The 22059-nt window shown below is 43.1% G+C and overlaps 1 protein-coding gene across 6 annotated transcripts in view; it reads right to left on the bottom strand.

The window, feature by feature from the left end:
* CNNM2 (cyclin and CBS domain divalent metal cation transport mediator 2) overlaps nucleotides 1-22059 on the bottom strand; it is a 111743-nt gene that overhangs the window by 59364 nt on the left and 30320 nt on the right. The window lies entirely within an intron of this gene.

The raw sequence follows: 22059 nt of genomic DNA, 5'->3' as shown, positions 1-22059 counted from the left end.
CTGCATTATTGGCTGCTGGGACTCTCCTGAGATAAAGGGATGGGGCACAGAAACTAATCAGAAAAGTTATGCCTGAGGGTCATTAGTAATAGAATAGGAGAGTAAGCACAATCAGTGTTTCTTTTGCTATGTGTTAATCTTCTAGATGTATTGATTTCAGGAGAGCCAGCAAGCTCCCCCTCCATGACAAACACACACATTCCCTTTCTCCCTTTATAAGGGTTTTAAACATACAAAACAGAACACAGGAACATATTCCAATTAACAAGGATATTACTAGAGGAAAGGAGGAAGATTAAATCCAAGCAGTATGCCTGACAAATACTATTATTAGCAATGCTCACATACCAAGTCCTTGAAAGCTTCAACTAAGTAAGACACGGAGCAAAGGAGAGAATCACTCAGCACCTCACAGGAGCATAGGGCAGCTTACAACATGGTGCCCACGAGGGCCTGCAGACAGGTTAGGGAAAGCTGTATCCCCACTGGAATCACCATTCCTTTTAATCAGCTGAGCGCTGTAATAAGATTAGAGATGATTGGGTTGAGTAGTAGGATTAAACCCATCCAGTAATCCCCAGAATTTACTATTCACAGATCAAATGCATTAGCCCTTCAGAGCAGAAAGGGCTTCATCCTCCTCCTAAAAGATGCAGCAGTCAGAAGAGGTACAAGATATTTGGTAAAGGAAAGTGATCTCTAACACTGTTAAACGCACACCATTGATTCCTGCCTCCAGAGCATGTCTCAGCTTCACGGCCCAGCTGGGCTGTTTATTAGCAAGCAGCCCCATCCTACCAGGACTCTGCACAGAAAAACAGCGAGTTTCTGCCTCAGACCTATCAAAACTAACCAGACGAGGTTATTATTGAGAGGGGAAGCTGTCCATACAGGAAAGTAAGGCTATCACGAACAGGTCACATATTTATTGTGCAATTTTTTTGGCCCACACATGTTTAAAGATTCCTTAAAGGATGAGGGTAAAAAACAGAAAAACAGGCTGAGCATACAGAAAAAAAAACTAGCTGCAGTCTCTGAAAAGAGGTGATGAGGTACCATCTGATGTAGCAAGCTGTCCAAAATAATTCTGTGTTACAGCAGGGCGGTAGGTGGGCAAGACAAATACCAAAGCTTGGAGCAGCGGTAAGAAGCAACTGTGTAGATATGTAGAAATATTTTATAAATATAAAAACTTGTTTGTGAGCTGGGGAATAACTGAGTAGTTACATGGTCAGTGAACCAGCAAAATGTGATGAACCAAAACAGCTACCAAGAACACCTTCAGGCTTTTCTTCTAGCCCTTATAAAAGCCCTTCCAGTTACTTCACTAGACTATTTATCCTGAATAGGAGAAGGTTGAGCATCTTTTTGGGATGCCATCCAAGCAAATATTTCCTGCAGGCAATAACCTGCTCTCTATCCCCTCTCTTACCAGCCACTTATCAGACTGTGGACTCACTTCCACAGTAAACTGAATCTTCTTCAATCCTCCCATTACAAAAATTCACTGTATGTTCAAAATATCAGAGCATCACGCTACCTGGAGCAGAAGAAACATGCAGGATCCCTCAAAATAGCTATTTTAGCTATTTTTATTTTTGTAACAAGATTGATTTTTTCTGCCAATTAAGGCTTAAGATGTACAATGCTGACTGAAAAATCCTACCCCTTTAATATGATCAAAAAGATATCCAGAGAGAGTTCCACGTACCAGCATTCAGCACTGCCAAATTTCCTTCATTTTCTCAGAATACCATGCTACGTTTTGGGCCTGAAGAGTCATGAGAAGGCAGGTTACTACCAGAACAGTTTAAAGCACATTTCCAAGAAACCCTCCTGGTCTGCTCTTAGCCCTTTAATAACAGAGCCTTCCCTTAATGCAATCAGCTTTTATTTGGCTGGTGTATTGAGTGGGTGACCACTGACCTAAGGGTCTTTCTAAGGACATCAACGGAGTATGAAATTTCAGAAACTGGCAGCGCACTTTCCTCTGCTTGAGTCCCTGAGGCTGAACTGAGGCAGTCTGGGGCCATTTTGCGTTCTGAAGACAGAGAAAGCAGGGCCTCTAACATAGTTATTGCCAAGGTATATCAGTAAATGCAATTAGTGCGCAGGCTTTTTCCCTTAAGTTAAGGGTTTGTTTAAGTGTCAAAGGTGCCTCTTACTGAAAGCTCAGACAAAGAGCCCAGAGCAGCAGGAGAATTGCTTCCCGGGCTAGGTCAGTGGGCAGGCTCAGCTCCACTCCAGCACCACGCACCAGCTTCAGGCACCCCGATCTATCAGCGTTCTCTTTAGAGCTGCTTTACAAAAAGCACTTTGAGCCCTATGAAACACTCATTGGAAATTCTGCTTCCATGTTTTCCCTTTCCTCTTGACAGCTCGAGGATGAGCAACTTCCCCAAAGCCTCGGCAGGTGGGATCGCAACCCAAACAGCCTCCAGCTTGGACAAGTTTCTACCACAACAGTGCCTTAACTTCAGTCAGTAAGGTGCAGACCCAGGACCAAATGATTACATAGCCTTTTCACATTATGGTCATCGGGGCATAATTAGGGACATCTATAGAGAATGAGGACTGCCAGGCTGAAGAGTTCAGGTGTCTGCATCAGCACCTCCTCCTGGGGCACACGCTCCTACTCCCCTAACAGGGCAGTAGGCCCACGGTTGTGCTATTCCTCCAGAGGCCAGCCAAGTGCAGCCCTGGGCATAATCACAGAGCCCATCACATCCTGAGAAGGGCACGAAGGCATTCAAACGTACATTCTTGCACAAAGCAAGCCCGAGCACCTCTAATGAGGGAGGAATTCAAAACATGACACGTTATCACACTGTACGGTTACAGAGACTGTCACAGGATGGCTACACAACACCACAGAGAAATGGAAACTGCTAACCCTGAAGTATAAGGTGCTGTTCCTATCAATTATGCATTCCAGGGAGGTTGACAATAGCAATTGCACTCGGATATTCACCAGATCGAGCTTTAAACACAGTGCTCTCCTCTTGACATCCCACGCAGCTGCCATTATGTTGACGGCCCTCCAAGCCTTTTCAAGACAACTCTGAACTCCCATACCCAAACGAAGGTAAAACAGCAGCAGAACACATGGCCTGGCCTGTCTTTCCAGGCTGTCTTTCCCTGCATGCATAATCTCAACCCCAGGGACCTGTCACTCCAGAGAGCACAGCATCTCCCCTACCAGGGAAGGGGCCAAGATGTGGCACCAGGCATACCTGAGCACTGGAGGATCACGATTCTGCCAGCCTGGATCTCACAGCTTCAGTAACCCCTCCTGATCCCTGCATCTGCACTCTGACCAGCAGCATTTGGTCAGACACACTAAGACAACAAGGAGTGAGATTTTAAAAAAAAAAAAAAAAAAAAAAAAAAAAAAAGACTTTTCAAATTGCATCTCAGTAACATTTAGAAGTTTTCTTTCCACCTAGTCTAAGACCTTAATTATGTTGCTATCTGTGTTGTTTATCTCCTATATTTCATTCAGACTGAAGTGATTTGTTTTTTGCATGACAAAAACAAATGGCACCAGATAAAATAGAGGGCCTTTGACAGCAAGGATCATTTTTATTTTGCAGCTCGGAAACTGCAGCACAGAACCCATGCAACTAACGCCAAGGCCAGGAAGCTTCAAGCAGAGGTTGGAATGGGCTCCTGACTCTCAGCTAACCACCATCACAATACACAGAAAGTAATTAGTTGGAAACTAAGGCACAGTAAAAGTTAAAAAAATAAATCAACACTCCTTTTCGATCCAGAGGCCCACCTGTAGCCAGGGCACCCTCACCACGGGCTTCAGGCTGGCTCCAGCAGGGAAGCCAGGTGGGTGCTGCACCCTCTGGGACACTGCAGAGCTCCCAAAACAAGGCACCAGTCACCCTGGAAAGAAACTGGCTGCTGGCTCGTCTTCTGCTCCCCTCCAGAGGGACTCAGCAGATGCAGAACATTCATCTTCGGAGGCTTACAGGACCAGGCCACAAACCTTAAGGCAACAGGAAGCTGAGGAATTTCTTTCCACCCTTTTCCCTCTGTAACAGTGTTTTTATTTCTCGTTGAGCTCTCCCTCCCTGAAAGCTTCAAGCTATTCAAACGGAGAAGGGGCTGTGGCTGCAAGCCACGACTTACGGCTGATTAATACAGGAGCAAGGGAAAACATTTTGGCCACCAGGTCTCTGTCAGCACATCTGATGGCAAACTGCAAACTGTCACCAACGGAGCGGGGAAGAAAAGCAAGCAGCCTTCCAAGACAGCACTGCTGTTCTCTGCATTGCTGAAGAGAAGACCATCTGTAGGGACGATGAGGGAGATGTAGAGCTGTGCTGTTCTTCCCAGCAAAATCCAACAAGGGCTGCTGCAGCTCCTGCACACAGGTTTCTACTTAAGAGTTTACTTATCCTGAGCTTACTCAGCAGAAGGGATGCAGAGTCACAACCCCAGCACAGTTCTAGACAGTAAAGTAAAACTGAATTTCCTCCAGAGGGCCACTACATTTGCTGGAGAGATTTTTTTCCAAGATGAGCTAGCAGTGAGGTCAGATCCTCCCCCCAGAAAGTTAACAAGCTCCAGCAATCCCATGGCCTCCCCCTCAAACAGAGTTCCTCTCTGCAGAGGAGGGGAAGAACTGGACAAGGGACACATTCATCCCAGCCTACTTCTAACCTACTTCTCCAGGAAATGGAATGACCAGAATGAGGAGTTTGGTCACAATCCAATCTATATATATTTTCGTAAGGCTAGTCACTGAAACCAATCTGCTTCAGACATCTTTGGAGCTTGGTATTCCCACTAAAACATCCTGCGTGCAGGACTTGAGGCACGGCGAGGTCACATTCAGAGGTTAGCTTGGTTATAGGCGTATGACCCTGCACACAAAATGAGGAGAGCACAGATGCATGCCAGCACTGAAAGGTAAGCTGTGGTGAGCTGTGAACTGCCTGAAAAATGGTCCCATGGTCCAACGCTGACTCAGGAACAGCCCAAGAGATAACAGAACTTATCTGGTCCAAAGCAAGTTTTCCCACCGAAACACGACCTAGCTTGTGCAGGGGCCAAGCATCTTCTTTCATTTACATGCATCTGAGACCTCAGTTCTCCTTTCAGTGCCCATGTTCCTCTGACACTAGGAGAAGCTTACATAATGCTTGCAGGTGCTGCCAGAGGATGAAATAACATCCTGGCTGCAGAATTACTATAAAGAACACATTCAAAATCCAAAAGTAAGGCAAAATCTGCTCAACAGAGGTCAAAGCACCCTGCGATCATCCATACAACTCAGTGACAATGTTAGAGAAGGTAAGCAATAATGGCACAAAGAGCACAGCACACAAGAATTACCTTGTGCGCAGACATCTAGATGGAAATAGGGTACTGTTTCTTCAGAATACCCAGATAAAACATTCAGTGTCAACTTTCACAAGAACAGTGTTTCCAGATAGAAGAGGAGACACAATTTGGGCTGCCCTGGCTATACTTACCCCTGGGAAAAGAATACACAGAAGAAGAGAACAGCAAGAGCTTTCTTGGTTTTAAAGCTACCAGCCATCACCCTGGAAATACACAGATGGTGCCAAGAGACAAATACACCTGGTAACACCCACAAGATGGGTCACTCCCTCAAGATGGGAAGCAGAAGATGATCCTTTTGAGACCCAAGCCAACATTAAACTTGTCCGAATGTAGCCCTCACTTTGAAGTGCATCCAAAATCAATGTAAAAACACCGAATCTTGAGGAAAAGAGGCAGTAAGCTCTAAGACAAGGGGAAAATCACAGAAGCATAGAATGGCTCAGACAGGGGTATCACCCACCCTGGTTGCCCAGGGCCTTGTCCATGCTGGAATCACTAGCATTCCCTGCCTGCAGCCAAGAGACAACCCCTACAATGCTATTTCAATCATCAATCTGATATGCTGCAAGAAAAATCAATTGGGTGCATTCGAAGAGCACGTCTAAAGCAGAACACAGGCTGCAGCACAGAGACAACGCAATGTAGGACAGATCTACAAGACCCTGCAGCTTATTCGCCCAAGTACAGGAGTAAAATAACACAAGAAGATTGGATGCGCTAGCTTCAGGCCCAAGGCAGTCATGAAAATATCTGCACTGGGCTCGCCTACATTTTGGGGTTTTAAGATTAGCCCAAGGAAAGTCAGCTCAGCTCTGTCTGTAACTGCTGGTATAAAAATAGCCCATCTTCTGTCAAACAATACACAGCTAAACCTCGTTGTGTTTGACTGCCCCCAACTATTGTCTTACATCCATGGCTTCTGTGCTTTAAGGCACAGTAAGTACTGAAGTCCTCCAGGAAGACATTGAAAAGAAATCATGGCTTATCAGGATGAAGATTTTTTTAAATTAAGGCACACGATTAACTAACACTAACTTTATTAAAAAGTCTGGAAAAAAAATAAAAATTAAAAAAGGAGAGAGAAGAAGGAGAAGGAAACAAGCAAGTCCACATTCAAAGGTAATAAAATAGATTAACAAGGCAGTCAAGCTGTCCAGTACAGAAGTGTACAACAGCAGATACTATGCAAGCTGCAGGCTAAGACAGCTCTGTCACTTTGTATTACATCTGAATCCTGCCTTCCTAAATGCTTTCCTAAAGTAGCCCTGTTTTTCTGGTGTTTTTTAAACAAACTGTTTTGTAATTATGGCTATAGAAACAGTTGCAGTGCAGAGAATTAAGCTGATCTCACCAGAGCATCATCAGGTAAACTGTGCTCTTGCTCCTTAAACAATATAACAGCCTTCCTACACTCTGAGTTTAGTCTCAGAGACAAAATAAACAGCGTTTGTTAAACATCTTAAAGACTCATCATTTTCAGGGGAAATTCCTCACAGGGGGAAAATATGCATCACTAGCAAATAGAAGGGACTGGTTTATTATAAAAATAATCAACAACAACAAAAACCACCCCTTTAATGCCTGCCCCTACCTGAGATCAGCAATGACAAAGAGAAAACGATTTAAGTAGGCAAATACAATTTCAATCTTCTCTCTGAACTCATCCTTTGAGCATCCTCACCTCCCAGTGCTGTCCAAAATTTCCCTAATTAACTTATTTGATTGCTCTACCATCACTTTTTCCTAATACACAGTTTGAATGTTCGTGAGTGGCATTTTAAGCCTTTTACTGCTTGCCTAAGGAAGATAAATATAGGGACACCCCGTTCCTCTGGCACAGCTATTTCAAGGTGCAGTCTGCCATTTAGAGCTTCCTCTGCTGCTTCAGGCTTCCATTATACGCTGTTCCTTATTCTGTCCTGGACAGAGTGTCACTGTTCTGCACTGTCAAACAACCTTCACAGTACAGCCTATATCAGTGAGAACAAAAAAAGAAAAAAAAAAAAAAAAAGGATTCAAACGTGGTAAGAACAAGGAACAGGAACCTGACACAAACAGCCTTTTCCTGTGGTCAGCTGGTGACTCGGTTTTGCTGGTTCAGTTTCTCCCCAATCATATTCTTTGCTTGCACTGTACCACCAGGATGAGCAGTTCAAATGAATAACCACCTCCAGACTCATTATGGCTTCTGCAGGTCTATAAAAATCAGTGACGTGGAAAAAAAGTAACAAAGAAAGCATTGCTCAGGCTCTTTTCCAGCAGAAAAGGTAAGGAACATGAACTGGTAGCAAGGTCAAAAGCATCAAGGTGGGAAATAACCTTGTGCATTCATGGTGTGGATGAGACTGTCTTGGCATAGCATTTACCTTTATCACTCACAGTATAAAACTTAAAAGAGAAGAGGAGGGATTCAAGGAAATCAACTGAAGGCTACTAACTACAAGGAAGCTGCTTCTGTTTCAGAAAGGCCCAGAGCCACGAGTACCTGGAGGCAGAAAGGGTGCAATGGGGATGTACACAGCCCTGCACATGTGTACAGGACTTCAGCATATCCTTACGGAGAAAAACAGAAATGCAGAGATAATTGCAGTCACACCTAACGAGGCCTAAGAAACAATCTGAACCATGAAGACCTTTAAACATGAACAGGATATAAACCTATCTGCTGATAGAAGTCCAAATGTAGACTTCCACCTCAAAAATAACTGTTTTTAAACAAAAATAATCACGGTTGCAACAGAACAGTTGTACCTTAGAGAGGTTACACACTTAAAGCCATTGGAAGCTCAAGGCAAACAAGCAGCAGGAGCAGTTTCACGCCAGCAGAGGGTTTTTTATCTCGCTCACAGCAAGACATCTCTTGGTGCTCCAAGTCCATCGGATGCAAACCAACAGCTCCTGATGCAGGGTGCAGCCATCCCTATTAAAGCAACAACAGCAAAGCTACTTCTGCCCAAGCCACCAGGTTTTCTGCATTTAATTAACAAGTTGAAAGTGTCTGAAGGCAGCTTTTATTTTCAGTGGCAGATGAAGATGAGGAGAGAGAAGAGGAGGAGATATCAATGATCAAAGAACACAGCCAGAAGCCTGGCATCAATAATTATAACCAGCATGGGACACGTCACATCAGGGTGCTCCCACATCATGCAGAGCACAGTGTAAAGAGCCAAAACAGGTCCCCTGAGAGACCATACCCAGCTCAGCTTCAGAATTAGAAGCTGTGGCAGCTTCCTCTTGTACAGCAGGTGTAACAGCACACATGCTGGCACAATGGTTTAAAGCCCCCAGTAGTAAGGCACACCAAGAACAGTGTTAGCAGCTGCAGATGTGCAACATTTGGCTGGAGCAAAGCTTGAGAAAACAGCTAACAAAACACTGTGCAGGGTTTGAGGAGGCTGATAGGGAAATTGAGCTGTACTAGAGACTGCATCCTGCTTCTGGGATCTGTGGCTTTCCCTCCAACCTCATTTCCCATGCAGTGTTTATGATGAAAAGGTGTCAAGCCATTACAAAAGCTAAAATCACAGAGGTCTTTCGTGATCAAATACCAAGCAAGCTGGCCAGCAGAACTAAGAGCAAATTCTTCCGTTGCAGTACCGGGACCTCTGCAGGGATGCCGGGAACTTGCAGGGAGTCTGGCAGCAGTTCAGACTTGATATAAGCTACATAAAACAATGCTAGTAAGACTATTAAAAAGGCTAACATACACATTGACAGAACGGCTGTGGGCTGTTGCACACAATAGCAGCACAGCACTGGTTTTTCCCATGCCTAGATACGTGACACTAAGTCTATAGCACCCATCCTTAAGTTGTCCTCACACCCTGGCTCTTCTCCAGCCCCTCTCCCAGCTCAGGACAGTAGATTTGCAGAAAGTTAACCCTGAAGAGAAAGTGAATAGCTCACTTTAGGTTTAATATCTCAGACTTAGTCACGGAGGGACAGAAGAGAAAGTGGGATCCTGCATGGGGAGGATGGGGCTCTGGTAGGACCATCTCACCTTGCCTTACAACTTTGATTTGGTGGGAAACCACGGCCCAAGTCACGGGTTTGGCCTGGCACTGCTCTAGGAGCTCTCAGATGGAACAGCCACACAAGGTCAAAGCAAGAAGCCCAGCATGCTCTTTGCAGCAGTGGTTAAGAGCAAACAGCCTGGGAAGGTCTTACCTCTAACTGACACCCCCAGAACCTATCTGCAATTTAGGGACTTTCCGAGGAAAAGGTGACATCCTGGCAAGGTGGGTACCATGCAGGATTTCTGTGCCTTCAAGAAGCCTGGCTAGAGCTCTCCTGTGATTCCTTATCTTGCCGTGGGGCTTCCTTGTGGCAGCCCTTAGCCAGCTGGTTCTTCTCCCCTCCCTCACCACAGCTTCCCCACCCTGGCGTAGTACACTTGGAACAGCATTCCCTGAGGCAGTGGGCCTGAACCTTTCACAAAACACTTTGTACGTTTGGTCACCACCTTGAACACTATGTCCAGATTGAAGTATTTTATAGGAGCGTTAACACTCATTGCCCTTTAATACTGAGCAGAGTAGGCCACGCATACAAAGCAAGCAGAACTAGTAAATCAAACCTGCCTGCAAGTTTAAAGATTGAGTAAACAGAGCCATATATTTCCACTCACCATTACAGCCCCCAGGTTGACCCGCTCTGCCTGGACTACTTGCAGCCCTAGCACAGGATCGCAAACACAATTTTTGGATAACTTGATCCAAATGGAGCATGTGCTGCTTGTTTTGATTTTAAGCAAATAGATTTTGAAAGAACAGAAGTCACTTGCCTTGGTCCTACACAAAACAAGAGTTTCTTGGCAGAAGAATAGGAATGGGCACAAGTTCTACTGGAAGAGACCCTGCTGGAATTTGAAGGTGCCACAGACCAACAGGCAGGTGCTGCCATGAGAACTCTGACCCCCGAGGAGTTTGCCACAGCTTTCTGAGAAAGGAGGAAGAAAAATGTCATAGGAAAGTTACCCTATAATGGAACAAGAAACATGCTGCTGCTTAGAATGGTTGTGAATCATATATAAGCACCACTTCGGCATCAGATTTATTATGCTAGCCAGTATATCAAAATGTCTTTAATTTTAATTATCCAGCTATCCTTACTGAGATTTTTCTACTCTGCTTTTCATCACCTGCCCTTGATATTTGGGCCAGTACATGTGTAAGTATGCAACAGATTTTTAAGCATCTCGCTTGCCCTGGGATTCTGATTAGTTTTGCAAAACAGACTTCCCTGCTGTGCAAGAAAAGCCTAAAGTCTGTGCTAAGTAATGTGGTCCCCAATTCAAAGTTATTGAGTTCAGATGAGGGTTGCTGTAATGCAGACATAAAAATCCAAGTCACCTACATTCGAGACTACTCAAACTGGTAGTTTAATGGAGTACTCACATCATTATTCACATCATGCATGTGGATTGCTTCAGAACAAGCTCATTTTAAGCACCAGAAAAAATTAAAAAAAAAAAAAAAAACATCTAAAATATTCAAAAAGGGAAACTGTGTTTAAATGTATTTGGTATTTTGGTTTTTGTAACAAGCAATAACAAAAAGCTACAGCATGACTTATTGGTTGAACAAGTTTCTTCTGTTAGGAAGGAATAATCAAGAGCATCCTAGTTAACAGCATCCTAAACAGCAGTCCACACCCATGCATCCTACATCTCTCTCTTATTTGGAAAGATAATTTCTCATTAGCATAACAGATAAAGGCCTCTCTCTAAATATTAGAGAGAATAAAAAGTTGCACAACAAAAACATAACAAGAGCCCAAACTCCTGCCCACTGCGGGTTTTCAAACATGTTAAGACTGACTGTTGTACTGTAAAAAAAGTTTTGTGCAAAGATGCATTCTGACTTGAACTGATATTAATGGCAGTTACAACACAGCATCTCACATAGAAAACAGATCTTGGCAATTTACGTCCTAGGATTCTTTAGTCTTCCACAAAAGAAAAGAAAATCGGTGTTCAATAAATCAAACCCCCCCCCAAAAAAATTGAAGTATTTTGCTAATTAAAAAAGACAATGCTCTTCTGCATTCAAACAGGCAGTCAGATGCCTTCAGCAGGTGAATACTGAGCCATGTCAGATTTCGGCAACTGTAATAATTGCTTCAGAGGGGACAGAGTTTAAAGCTTAAATTACTCTGGATTCACTTAAGGAAAACTGAGTTCCATACATCTGCATGCTATTTTCAGTTCTTAAACCAATGGGTATGTTCTGTTTAATGATGTATGAGCAGCAGGCTCCAGGAGTCCTGCAATTCACCGAACTGCACTCTAGGTTTCACATAAAAAGAGTTTTTAGTTTTGAGCTCAAGAATATTGTGACTGGGAAAGAAAACTCAACGTTCATTAGTTTAATGACATTCTGGAGCCAAATATACTGTCAGCTGTTATGTAATCTTCCCTTTTGATTTCCCAAGGCAAGATGACATGTGCAGCCTGCCAAAGACAAACTTTCATATTACTTAACAGCTGGAATAATGCGTGTGACATGGATTGAAGGCAAAAGAGTAAATTAGCTTTTAAATGAAAAATAATAATGGAATAAAAGTTAACAATGGTCTCTGCCCGGCAGGGAAGTGTTGAGTTCTCCATGCTGAGTCACCATAGAAAAGGTCAACAAGCAGAGCCCCCTCTCAACCAACTGAGCACCAAGGCATTCTTGCCTTAATTACATGTGAACCGAATCAAGTTGAACAAATCTTTATAAATGAGACCTCAACTCTCCTACAGAAAAAGGAAACTGCGAACTTGGTGCAAAACCAGCCTCTAGCGATTTAACATTATGCGTCTTCATCTAGAAACATCCAAGGCTGTTGGGGCATGTTTGTGGCGTTCACTCACAGTGATGTCTGGTTGCACGTATGGGGACCTTCAAATCCCTGGCAGATCAGTGTGATACTTTGAAAGCCCTCTTGTCTAGCTCTGCAGACTGTTCCTGCGTGCTGTTTTGTTGGGGGATGTGTCCTATGACACATTCACACTGAAAAACATTAACATTGCCTCAAGACATCAAATTGAGTATATGCCTCAAGACATCAAATCAAGTATATCCGAGTTTATTGCAAAACAGATTAGAGAATGACAGGATGCAAAACTCTGTCAGCACATAAAAATTTAACTTTTGAAATCAATTAGAAGCTGTCAGGCTCACTTGGCCAAACTAGACAATACTATGGAAGATGATGAAAGTTGACAAGAGGTACACTTCCGGGGATTTCAGTTCCTAACTTTTAAATATTTTGCTGTTCTTAACAAAGTCATCCTCATAAAGTTGCAGACCTCCAAAGAACGATGGAGAAGGACCTGTGCACTTACCATGGCACTGATGTACCAAACACTTCTGTGGGTTTCTCTGGTTACTCTGTCATTACTGAATTTGGGTACCACTATTAACAGGAAACATTGTGCAAATTGGTCTCCCAGGTTGTTGGTGACTTCAGATTAAAGTGAATAAACCCACTTAATTCTGGATGTAATTTTTTTCAGAACACTGGAGACTCATTAACCAGTAGTGCAGTAATGAACATTTGTGCCGTAACTTGTCGCCTAGGCAACAAGGGACCGTATTTATCAAGCGTGAAATTAGCATTAGAAAGTAGCTCCTATGGAAATTAAGCAGAAGCTATTGTAGCACTGTAGCTTCTCAACAAAATTTGAACTGTTGTGAGCCCTCCCTCCCACGAAAAAGGCAATTACTGGGGTGAAGAGGGGAAAAATCTTTCCTCCATTGCAGAGGTGAGTCAGCAGTAGTTCCCATTAAAGTCCCTACAGTCAGTCATGTAAATTCAGCAGGAGAAATTCATTACTAATTCTGTAAGAACTCACCAGAATTTAAACAGTAAGTGTGGGGCAAACTGAAGACCTAGAGTAGAAGGCCAGGAAGGGACTCAGCTTCTGCATATTAGGACAATATTTTATTTGTTTTATCTTCTTAATTTTTCTTGGAACCTATTCCTACCTGAAGTTCAACATCTACCTTGCTTGAAGGTTTATCTGCAGCTATTCTAGCAAGAGGATTAAGTGTTGCAGCTAGTGAGATGGCAACTCTTAGCTCTTCTCCAATGGCGAAGCCCTGCACACAACAGCCATTTCTCCATTAAAACACAAGAAATAGATGACAAATTTGCCTGGCTGACAAATTTCGTGGGCTATCTGTGGCCCAAGAGCCTCAATGAAAGCCTAAAACCACATCACCTGTAAAGTGACAGGCCCCACATTCTCTCAACTTCATCCCATCTCGTTCTTCATCCCATCATTTTCATTGTCCCTTCAAAGTCAATGCCATAGATGAAGAGCTCCAGCTCCCCATGAGCACTGCAGAGTGCCCCAGCCTCTAACTTTTCCCCCATTTTGCCCTTTCAACCTTTCCTAAGCATGCTTGGTTTCAACACTCAGTGCCTTCCACGATCCTGGATGACTCTTGGTCGTGTCCAAATGGCTGAACTACTTGTCTGTTTGCATTTGTACTGCTGCCTGCCCAACGTGCAAAGCAGGCTTCAGAAAATGGAATGGGGTTACTTAAAAGTTAAAATTAAAAAAAAAAAAAAAAAAAAAAAGTCAGTAGCATCTAAACCCAGTTGGCAGAAGAGTTAATTTTGCTAAGCCAGAGCTGCTAATTAGGCCTGATGAGATTAAAGAGCAAGATTCATCAGAACATAGCAGCCCCAGTGGGAAAGCTATGCCCCATAAGCATCTTCTCATTTTTAACCTGCTTGCAAAAAAAAAAAAAAAAAAAAAAAAAAAAAAATCAAAAGCCCCATACACCCAAAGATACAAAACCCCCAAGAAGACAGCACAAAAGACAAAAGAACAGTCTACAGAGCTAGACAAGATGTCTTTCAAAGCATCACACTGATCTGCCAGGGGTTTGAAAGCCCCCATACTTGCAACCAGACATCACTGTGAATGAATGCTGCACACCCCAATAGTCCTAGATAAGGACACCTAACGTTAAATTGTACCCCCCCTTCTCCTTTCTTAGGAAAGATATTGTGGCTGTCCCTCTCTGTACAAGTAGAAGCCAGAATGATATGAACTTGGTAGGAGGAAGAATCTCACTTTTCTCTACCAGGTCTGACTTGCAGTAGCAGATAAACATCTGGATTAAATGTCTTTAGGAATGTTATTTCAGGTTTCAGGAAGACTTAGTATCGTCAGGTGAGCAAAACAAAATGCAACCTACAACAGTGCTGAAGTTCAGGTAAAAGGGCCTTCTTGTTTTACAAACAGCCAAGAAGTCTCTAGGAGAGACTTCTTGTATATAGGCCAAAAGTAAGACTGGCTTTAAGTCACATCAAACATTTGTAGAATCAGAGAATGACTCGAGTTGGAAGAGACCTTAAAGGTCATCTAGCTCCAACCCCCTGCCACAGGTCGGTTTGTTTTTTTTCAAAAAACAAAGTATGACCACATAGATAGCCACGCAAACGAAATACTGTCACAGATGTGGCCCCCAGGGTCACAGAGGTGAGAAAATTATGATGCATGTCATGCAGAAAGATTTATGGTATCCTCAGGAACGGCGACACAAGCAATAAGCTACAAGCAAGGTAGGTGCACGTTCATAGCTCATTAACTATGCCGCGGTAGCTGCCTGCATGGAAACTCTTACCTAGTAGCACACGAGGCAGCCAGCTCCGCTTGTACCGAAGGGTCAAGCCCTGCTGCAATAAGCATGTTATTTATGGACGGCGTTAGCTGCCTGTGTAGGCCTGCCACGTAGAAACAAAAGCCAACATTGCTTTTAGTGAAGCAGCTCCGGGTAGCAAACATCGTAACGTAAGCAAGATCAAAGTTTTCATCCAGTTCCGCAACCATTTGGCATCAGTGAGAGATGTGCCAGATATTCCTTTTCAAAGGAGGCAGCAGCAAAATGAGCACTTTTCCTACAGACTTTCTTGTTTAAGGAAATGCCAAGAGATGGAGCAGTCGCAGGCAAGATAATTGTCCACAGATGGCAAGCACAGAGGAGGACATGAGAAACAACATGACAGACTGCAGTCAGAAAGGAGACTGATGATTATGGCAGGTTAAAGATGCATCTGAGAGGCCAGAAGTAGCTTTTACTGCTCCAACCAGTAGTAAGAGCAAATGCAGGTTCAAATGCGTGTGGTAGGCTAGTCACTGGCTAGAGGATGAAACCAAGGTTTTGACTTCAAGACCTACAGGGCTTTAAACCATCATCCTGGAGATATTTCTATTGGGATACTGCTCATTTCCACCTTGCTGTTAGGGAACAAGCTGAGCTGAAACCTGCCAATGAACTCACCCTTCAGCACCATCATTTTCATTTACAGTCTGTAGCCATCAGAAGTCTTGCTGCCTGTCACAGCCTTAATGCTGAATTTATGTCAGACATGAAATATTTTCCAAGTGAAGCAATCCCTTATACCCACATTCCACCATCATGTATGCAATACAGCAATCAGAGCTATTCACAGCAAAGTTTGACCTCATTCACATTGTGGAGGGAGAAAAATGATTTAAAACACTTTGAAATTCTAATTGTCCCTTCCAGTAAGTACTGAAGGCATGAGTACAACCTCCCTGATAGCTAACTGGAGGAGGATCAGCCTTACAACCAACACAGCAGTGGCACAGACACACCATATAACAGCCAATTTACAAGCCAAGAAAGTAAGAACAGGGTGCATGGGACTAGGCGGTCTCTCCAGCACAACGCTCATCGGTTCTAGACAACCACGTCTGAGTTTGCTTGCTTATAACATTGATGACAAAGACCTTTCCCATCTTTTGATAACCAAGACTAATATCTGGTCAGCAGCCCAAGGAAATAAAAACATGCAAACCAGGACACTGCTACTTTTTATGAGACTAAGAGATCTTGTTCAAGAACTGAACAAGTGATGCTATACATAAACTTCACAGTACAATGTCAAGGTCACCCATGTGGCTATTACTGTTTCATCTCACTGAGTAAGTTCTCTATCAGAAAAAAAAAAAAAAACAAATTAGTCCAGATGTATACCAGAGGGGCAAACAGGCAGCCAACAGAGAAATAAGTTGTCTCTTTTTGTTGTAATATTGTGAGCTCTAATTCACAATCCCTTCTTTAAGTACCACATTGAGAGCTTGGTTTAACCAGACATACATACATACTTTTTTGCAAGTTCATAGGTCAAATACTTTTTGGATAGGTACTGTATGCTTTTGTCCAGAAGGCTATTGGAGAGGCGGCCACCGGCCAACACAAGTCAGACATCACCTCCATACAGATGGTAATGGATGAACGAGGTTAGAGAACTTCAGAAAAATAAAATAGAAGTGAAGCTTATAATTTCATTCAGTTACAGCAACAACCATGCCCACGAGGACCACCAAGAACAAGAACAAATGAAGACAAGGAGCACTCCAAGAACGTTCTGCCAAGATTTGCTCCATGGGGCTGACATCTTAATTTTTCTTTCTTTTTAATGGCAGTAGTGTTTTACGACCTATTTTCACGTGACCCAACTAGAGTAGCTATACACAAGCTTCACAACAGAAATACTTCCTAGCTACTGTACTGAAAAGGCTCGATTTGAGCCTAAACCAGAATCTCAGTAACTGACACCAGTAAAACCCTGCAAATATTAAACAGGTTTCAATTTTGATGCATTTCTTTCTCTTCAATAGTGTCACACTGAAATCAATACACTCATTAGAGAAAACAATAAAAATCAGCCTGGGCTCCATCACACTGTGAAGAACCATTAATCTAACCGCCTGTGATCAAGAATGGCAGCAGTAAGCTTATCTTTATTTTCAGGAAACATTAACTTAATTATGAAACATATCTCGGCTTAATTTATAATCCTAGTTGGCTATCTATACCTAGATTAGATAGGGCAGATACCTTTCATCATCAACAACTCTCCACCAGTTTCCTTCCGGGTCCATGCACCCCGTCACACTGTACATAAAAAATCAGCCCCATTTCAAATAGCCACCTCATAATCAGCCATTCCAAAAAAAAAAAATAAAAAAAAAATGCATGTGCTTCTGTTATGAGGTATCTGAAGCAGCAATGCTGCTGAGAAGAAAGTGCTGAGGACCAAGAAGAAGTGCTAGAAGCAGAGCCACGTTCCCAATATCAGGTAATCACTCTCCTTATTTAGGTCAGGGGAATCATCTCAGTCACATATTGTCAGCTTGCTATTTTTGTCTAGACGAGCTTTCACACTGAGCAAAGGAGACTATGCTTCTGTGCTTCCTGGTTATTTGTTATTTATTTATCCAAATAATCTTTACAAAGACAATGCCAATTCCAACACTTAAAACCTTACACTGGTCAGACCATCTGTTTCTTGACTTGGAAGGGGAGGAGAGAAGACTATGAATAAAAGCACCTTCCCCCATCCTTTTATATGAATCCAAAGCAGACAAAAATGCTGAGGCCTTAACCTTGCAATGAAAAAAAAAAAAAAAAAAAATGTATTTTGCTGCATTTATCATACAGCTTCTGTTTCCTCCTACGTGCTGCTATAAAGCACATTTAAAGCAAGGAAATTAGTGATAATGAAAATATCTCAAGAATTTGCCCAAGAAAAGTACTTTTCAAAAGCCAACTTATTACTTCTATGGAATTTGTTTGTCAATTTTGTTTGGTTTGTGGTTAAAGAGGTACTGGGAAAGCTTTCAGGAGAAGAGCAAGTGGAGGGGAGGAAGGAACCTGCTGGGAAAAATAAGCAAGCCTAACAGAAGGGGAAGGTTTGGAGGGGCACAAGACAATTGCTGCTTGGCACAAACCGAGTTTCTGATGGCCTGCACACAAAACAGGGTCTAAGAGGAAGATGTCCCTCTTCTCATGAGAGGACAGCCCATGACTAGAGAATTACGAAGTTACCTGTTTCAGGCTGGGGCTCCACCTTTTCCTTCTTGTTGATAAATCCAGCGGTCAGGAGCTATCCATCCCACAGGGTCAGAGCCCATTTCTGCAGCAGAAATCCAGATTTCTCACCATCCCCACCAGGCCTCCAACCTGGGGCCATGCTATCCATCTTTTGCTGAATTTCAACAGCCACAAGAGGCTGTTAGGAGCCTCCCAAAATTGCTGGTAATATTGAGGATCCTGTTTCTTTGAGCGATTAACAAGCTCTTCCCACACAGAGTGAAAACTAAGCTCAGCTGAGTTAAAAGGAAGATTTGCTATCCACTATGATAGGAAGAGAATTACATTTTGTTTCTCAGTCTGGTACTGCTGCTTTCGAAAAAGAAATATAATCAAGAAAAACTGTTCTCTCTAAACTGCCTCTCCCCGTCCCTGAAAATAGGAATCAAATAAATTCAAAGCATGTTTATTAGAAGATCTTAAAAGGACAGCCTTTTGCAAATTGGGCTCTGAGGCCTTGCTTCCACCTGTTCAAACCACCCTATTTAAAGCCGACCACTTACAAAGTGAACAACTGGACCCATTTTCCCCCAGTTTCACAGACTGCAATGCAGGAGCTCAATAGCATCTAGGAGGTTAAAAACATGTTTTCCATACACTCCTCTGCAACAACAATGAGGGCAGTGCAGAGCTAACCCAGGGCTGAACTGCAAAACAGTCATATCTGCAAACGTGCACATTCTTGGCTACAGCTGTTTACAGGTTTGTGATTCATAATTAATACCCCCAGTGAAAACAACTACTCGTGTCCGAAAGCCCTAAAGCCACACCGAGCTAATTACTAATAAAAGCCCTACAGTCTCCGTTAAGCTGTGGGAATGTAACCAGGCACAGCAAATAGTGCCACAGCGAGCAAAGTTTCAACACTCTGGGAGCTCTTTGATAAAAACCATCTAGTTTCCCTCTTCCCCTTTCCTTCCTCCACAAAAATAAAACACCTTGTTCCCTAACACAACACATGAGAACGAATATGAAGAGACAGCCCAAGCAGGAATAACAAAAACTAAAAACACCCAGCAAAAAATTCAAGGCAGAACTGGAGAGCTTCAGTGCAATCACAACCTGTACTCAGGCTCAGGAAGAAAGGATGACGGACTGTGTGCAGTTGAAGTCTGTTTTTTTTGGTAGCAAAGAGGCCGTCCTGGTACCAAAGAAGCATAACGCAGACCTCCAGCCATGCTTTTCCTCAGCTTCTCTTCTACTTATAACTAAAAATGCAGTTTGGATTCTAAGGATCAGTATGGATAAGAGTTTCAACTCACTGTTTGCAGAGATTAATATCTTTGCAGTACCTCTGACTAGAGGTACTTGTTGTGAAACTGGGAATAACGGTGCCAGGACAATGCTCTGCTACCACCAGATCTTGAAGATCATCTTCATTTTCCTGCTGGCTTGCATGTGGCCACTGCCAAGCAGTGAATGCTACGCTGGGAAGCAGCACTGCTCCTGAGGGCTCGGAGGGGATCCAGTACCACCACACAGAGTTTCCTGGGTGGGTGAAGAAAAGGAGGCAGGAAATAAAGCCAGCAGCCTTAATTCCTTGAAAAAAAATAAAATTTAAAAAAAAAAATAAAGTGATTCACAAGAGTGAGTGAGTGGACATGCGGCAGGAAGAACAGACCAGATGTGATTAATGAGTATTCACGGAGCTGTTTCGGTTTAAACAACAGGTCCTTAAGCATAACGTAGGATGAGTGACTTTCAGAAATCCTCTTATTTATAGAAAAATACCTTATTTTTGACATTTAAGAAGCTAATCTTGTCCACTGTAGCATTAGGACTTTATGATTTTCTTTTAATCAGGAAGTGTTTTGTGAACTGGGTTGTCAAAACCGCTATGCTTAGACAAATCATGGCCGCTGCAGTTATGACTAAAAGGTATCCTAGTGTAATAACCCTATGTTTGCGACCAGATCTGACCCTCTACAGAAGGAAGAACTCATGGGAATGTAGAACAAAGAGAAGGTAGGACTCTTGTCTAGGACGTCGTGTTGCTACATTCTCTCCTGCTTAACATTTAAGTATCCACACAAGCCTGTTGCTCATTAACCAATGAAAACCAGAAAAGAAAGGGTTGCTCATTTCCCAAGAATGAAAGAATATCCAGCTTTGCAAGTGTAAAGTCAACAACCACTCTTCAGCAAACAAGGATGCCCGCAGCAGAAGGCAACAAAGCATTTTGATGCAGCTCCCACTCTGACTGCATTTAGACACCACGTGTGGGAAGTAAAACTGGTCCAAAAGCATCAGGGTGGAGATTCATCACCTCCTTTCTCTTGTGCACAATCTTACAATAAGATCAGTATTGACTTTGCTTTCAAGTCAGACAAAAATTCAGACCATCTCCGGGCTCCTAAGCAACCGTGGCCACAACAGCCAGTCTCCTAGCTGCCGGGAACACAGGCCACTCCTGTGCACAGGCTTTTGTCACAGCAGCTCTTCAGCCTGGCTGGAAAAGAAGGTGAGGAGTTCTTGCTGTACTTCAGTGGCCACTGAAGCCTCACAGCAATTCTCTGCTGCAGAGAAGCTGTGAAATCACCCAGAGAGCATCCTACTGAGAGAAGCGTACCAGTTTCACCCTCCCTCACCTTCCTACCCAATACGAGTTTGCAGGCAGTGCTTCCCTGTGCAGCAGTGAGGCCACAAAGAAACCTTATAGGGTAAAGAAAAGGAATAAATAGTTAAAGAGGGTCAGTTTCCCCTACTCATCCCTTATCAATAGTCAAGCTGTAAGTTAAGGAGAGGCATCCTTAACCTGCGGGGTTAACTGCTAGGCCTCCTCCATCCTGAACTCTAGTAATTATCACCTGAACTCATTCTTTCACATCCCAGACACCAAGCAGCAGTCACCGCTCAAATTAAGGCTGCTTTGCTTTTCATGGCCAAATCATCACCTTGCTCTGCTTGAGGGATTTCACCCGAAGGAGGTGAACAAGTCTGATAAATTGGTGACACTGCTACAGAAATTACACAGAGGATACAAATCAACAGAAAATCCTTACTCTCCTTAAATATGTTCAGTTATAGACTATTTTTCATCAGATTAGCTTCACTACTTAGCATATTTTATAATAGGAATAGTTATCAGTTGATGAGGATCTTGAAGGCTATCTATCAAGTTCAATGTATTTGGCAGGAAAAAAAAATGTGGACTCTACTTAAGAAGCCTGATTTTTCAGCAGCACCCACCAAAAATTACGGCATACGTTGCATGCTGTACTTTATTCCCAGACTGAAGAACAGAAGTGGGAGTCACATCACATTATTTTGGGGATGAAGTTTGCAGAGCAAGAGCATCTTCTTCACTCCTTACAAGAGGTCTGAGTGGCTGTGCAAGCGTGGGGGCAGAACCTAGCCCTGTCAGATCCATGGGTAGGCCGGCTGTTTGCACATACAATTCCATGAAAATCCTTCAGCATGAGTGGCCCCCTCCTACCACACCCCAAATTCAGTGCCAATAACCAAATTCGTGCAAGCTGTTTTACAGCACAGAAAGTGTACATTCTCCATCCTTTCCTGCCTTCTATAAGCAGGTGTCTTCCAAGTAATCCCCCAGCTCCTGCAACCTGCATTTTCACTTGCTATTCCATCCTTTATTCAGGATTAAAGGTGAATTCAAACCTGCAATATTTATTAACACTTCCAATTAGGCCTATCTGGGAGTTTTGCCAGTGTCCTAGGTAAGCAACCTGACTCAAACTCTGAATTCCTCTGTTTTAAGCAGAATTTTTTTATTTATAGCCACTATATCAATTTTATCTGATGATTTACAGAAATCATGTCTGAGTCATCT

Source organism: Aythya ferina (genome assembly GCF_964211825.1).
Source record: "Aythya ferina genome assembly, chromosome: 7".
NCBI lineage: Eukaryota > Metazoa > Chordata > Aves > Anseriformes > Anatidae > Aythya > Aythya ferina.
This window is presented reverse-complemented; position numbering and strand designations above follow the sequence as displayed.